Source organism: Panthera leo, chromosome B2 (genome assembly GCF_018350215.1).
Source record: "Panthera leo isolate Ple1 chromosome B2, P.leo_Ple1_pat1.1, whole genome shotgun sequence".
NCBI lineage: Eukaryota > Metazoa > Chordata > Mammalia > Carnivora > Felidae > Panthera > Panthera leo.
Window position 1 is genome coordinate 14,972,346 of NC_056683.1, and position 4,529 is coordinate 14,976,874.

The following is a 4,529-nucleotide window of genomic DNA, read 5'->3' on the forward strand; positions in this document are numbered from 1 at the left end:
AAAGAATTCGCATGCTTGTGTAAAACCCTTTGCTTGTTTGAGGGGAAATGAGGTTTTCAAGCTCAAGTTTTAGAAGTATGAGTGTTAGGAATCCAAATCAGGCTAGCCTGAGCAAGAAGGAATCTGCCCCTTTAGCTCACATGATCAAAGCTCAGGAGGGGCGAGACTCCAATGCCATCAGACCTCCTCTCTGCACCTCTTACCTCCCCTTTCTCTCCAGGTGGGCAAAACTCTCTCAGACCAGCTTCCTGGTGAAGAACCGGAAAGGCCCAGCACACGCCCCGAGGCTTGGTGATTGGAGAGCTCATTCCACTGGGACAAAGCCTGGAAGAACGTATCCAAAGCCAGCGGCCAAGGTGGCAGCCGAGCAGGAGGGTGCAGGGAGGGGTGCTGTGGTTCCTTGGGGCAGCTCCTTCCCTGGAGACCCGCTGGGCAAGCGTCCCAGCTCTGGAAGAGGGAGCTCTTCGCGAGTCACTGTGCAGGCGACCTTCAGTGTAACCGCGTGTGCATACGAGGAAAGCGGACACCTTGGGAAAGCGGACAAGTGAAATAGCTGATAAATTAACGTTAGGTACCTTTCATGGTCTCCAACCAGAAATCTACCAACGGTAGAGAGTCAAATAAACTGGACTTGAGGATGAGCCTTAAAGTTGCTAAAAAGCCTCCGATGATTTGCAGACTCAGCCTCCGTGTTTACAAAGCGGGTGGGGGGCGTCCATCCACCTGGTCCTGCTCTCACATCCACGCGGTGCGGCAAAACGAAAGCCTTGGCCTTGCCTCCGGCCTTTGACGTCCTCCAAAATAAGAACGTTGCCTCGAAGGATGGCATTTTCCAGAAACAGCTTTCTTTCTGGAATCGAAGACTCCGCCTTTCCCCAGCCGAGCTCTGCCACACATCGTACAGCCAGTGGCGTCTACCTTAATTCCGCAGCTTTCACGCGAGGGTCACAGACTGTGGGAAGCTGGGGAGATTTCGTGGGGGCCACCGCCACCCACAAGGATGTGGGCATCTGCACCTTAACGTCAACAGCCTTGGGTCGCCTCTTACATGTTACAAGTACGCGCACAACTATTTCTAGGCCAGCACTCTCAGGAGGAAGGAGTTGAGGCTGGGTTGGTTTTTTTTTAATGTTTATTCATTTTTGAGAGACAGAGAGAAAGACAGCATGAGTGGGGAAGGGGCAGAGAGGGAGGGAGACACAGAATCCGAAGCAGGCTCCAGGCTCCGAGCTGTCAGCACAGAGCCCGACGCGGAGCTCAAACTCACCACAAGATCATGACCTGACCGGAAGTCAGACGCCCAACCGACTGAGCCACCCAGGCGCCCGGAGGCGTGGGTATTTTATAAGGTCCTAATTTGTATTCTTCTCTCCGTTTCATCCTCCCCGTCCCCTATCAGTTCATGATTTGGAAGCTTAAGATCGGCCCAGGGAGCTGCACTCCCAGTTGTAGCTCGGGCACTTAACTGTCTCTGGAAGATATTACGGTTCTTCCATGGCCACTTGAGAGCCCACGACGTCCGTCCTCCCAGGAGAGAAGAAACAGCTGCTGAGTGGCACCGTGTCCCTTACTGCATGAAAGCCAGCGTCTGTGCCTAACACGGAAGCATTTTTTTATTATTTCTTTTTTATAGTAGTTTGTGGTGTGTGAGCCTCACATCATTCTGAGAGGCGGTGTGTCTGTGGTATCTGTGAAAAAGGGTGATGAGACTTCACGGAGAAAAGATGGAAACCTGCGGGACCAAGGTATTCAGCGAACCCATGAGAGCACTTACGAGTATTTTTTTTTTACGTCGTAGCAATGGGGTGCTTTCAACGGCAAGTAACATAAAACAAACAGTGGCTTATGCCAGATGACTTTTATAGCTTAATTGAGTCTAGAAATGCAGGTGATCCTCAGGGTTGGGTTGGCATGTCAGTGTTGCCTTCGAGGATCCAGCTGTTCTCATCTTTGCATTCTTCCCTTCCTCTGTATGTTAGGCCGTCAGCTTCAGCCTTGGGGTTACGTGATCACAATATGGCTGCCACAGCTCCGGGCCTCACATCCGCAGGTGGCAGCATGCAGAACAAGAGAGAGAGCTCCAAAAGGGCTCTTCTCATAGGTGTCTCGCCTTTTAGTCAAGGCGAAAAGTGTTTCGCCTTTGCAGCCCTTCCGGTGGGAGGCGGACAAGGAAGAAGGAAGCTGGCAGTGGTTGTCGGGTTGGCATTCACAGCGTTGGTTAAGCGTGCGAGTGACATGGCCTGCACACTTAAAGAGAAGAAGATAATCACTTCAAATGGACAAATTCACACGCAGACGTATTTCTCAAAGCTCTTCCCCAATCTGCAGGGTTATAGATCCTCAGCTTTGCAGTATTATTTTAGCAAAGCATGGTGTAACCCAGATACCGCTCCCTTCCCCTTAAAAAGAGCAGGGTAGGGGGGCCTGGGTGGCTCAGTCAGTTGAGCGTCAGACTGTTGATTTCGGCTCAGGTCATGACCCCTGGGTCATGGGATCAAGCCCCACATCAGGCTCTGTGCTGAGCATGGGGCCTGCTGAAGGTTCTCTCTCTCCTTCGGCCCCTCTTCCCCACTGCTGTCTGTGTCTCTCTCTCAAAATTAGAGGGGCGCTTGAGTGGCTCAGTCAGCTGGACATCCAACTTCAGCTCAAGGCATGGTCTTGCGGCTCACGAGTTCCAGCCCCGCGTCAGGCTCGTTGCTGTCAGCGCGGAACCCACGTCAGGTCCTATCTCCCTCTCTCTCTGTCCCTCCCCAGCTCCTGCTTTCTCTCTGTTTCGAAAATAAATAAAACCATTAAAAAAAAAACTTTTTTTTTTAAGAAAGAAAAGTCCCTTGCATGTTAAAAAAATTTTTTAAATTAGAAACAGAAAGATCAGGGTAGACTTCCAACAGGCACTGGACCCCCGGCGTCCTGCGGTTTATTTTTGCCTCGGTTGCCTTACGCTGCATGGCGAAGGCATGTGTCCCCCACTCCATTTGTCCTCCTCTGTTCCCAGCTTTCTGGCTCCTTCTTTTCTGACTCTCTCCTCTAAGAATACCTCAAAACACATATACTTGATCTGCAATTCACAGGTTTGAGGGAAATGTGTAAAAAAATCAGTCGACACCCGGTAGAAGTCAGGGTCGGCTATGGCACGCTTGGTGGCCATCAGGCTTGTTAAGGGGGTGGTGGACCCAGAAGGCATCGCCTTCTCCGCTGAACGTGGTGCCCTCTGTGGGATGCTGCAAATCACTGGCGTATCTGATCCCTTCACTCGGACCCTGGACAGGTGCCCCTGCAGAAAGTCTGCTTCCGAGGTGTGAGTGCAATTAAGAAACAAGGTCAGCGTGCGTGAGAACCAAACAGCGGTTGAATGGAGCACGGCCGGTAACTTCCGAGTCTTCACCATTAATATTTATGCGAATGCCTCCCGTTGGTTATGAGCACTGCGCGTGCTAATAGACCAAAGAGTAGCAAGCCCTCAAAGGTTAAGAAAACTCTAAGGGAAAAAGTTTAAGGTTGAGAGAAGTCCATTAACTTCTTCCTGCCAATGAATAAAACCATGATTGTTTTGTTTTGTTTTAGCGGCATAGGATCACGGTGTGGTTGCTCAACACCCGTTTTTCTAAGCAGATAATTTCAAAACCACTAATGCGATGAGTCAGGAGCCCTGGGTTCAGCTCCCCAGCTTGCCACTTGCCATGCTCCTGGGAAAACCATCGAAGCTTGCCAAGCCACGGTTCCCACATTTCTACAGTAACAGCAGGAACAGTAACAAGAATGGGAATGATTATGGAGCATTTGTTTACCATATTCCAGGCACATTTCGAACGTCTTTCCGTGCTCGTTTAATCTTCATCACGTCCCTATGAAGTAAGCGCTGAAATAATCTCTTTACAGATGAGGAAATCAAGGCAGAGACCGTCGAAGTAATGTGCCCACCAGCGCCCAGCTAAGACATGGTGACTCCAGATTCAGACCCAAGCGTTCTGACTCAAAGGAATACCTTTCCCTCGCCATCTCCCCAGAGTGCCAAGACACCAACACATACCAGGACAGGTTTATTTTTTAGTGTTTTATTTTTGTTTTTAAATTTTTTTGGTTTCTACTTGAGAGACGGAGAGAGAGCGACAGAGCACCAGCAGGGGACGGGCAGAGAGCTGGAGACAGAATCCAAAGCAGGCTCCAAGCTGCGAGCCGTCAGCACAGAGCCCGACGTGGGGCTCGAACTCACGAGCAGTCAGATCATGACCTGAGCCAAAGTCGGACCCATAACCGACTGAGCCACCCAGGTGCCCCCCAATGTTTTATTTATTTTTGAGAGAGAGCACATGTGAACGGGGGAAGGGCAGAGAGAGAAGGGGACAGAGGATCTGAAGCAGGTTCCACGCTGACAGCACAGAGCCTGATGTAGGGCTCAGACCCACGAACCGTGAGATCGTGACCTGAGCCGAAGTCGGACGCTCCACAGACTGAGCCACTCAGGCACCTGAGTCAGATGAATTTATTGAGAAAGATGCGGGGTCTTAGCAAAAAACAATAATCGCTTG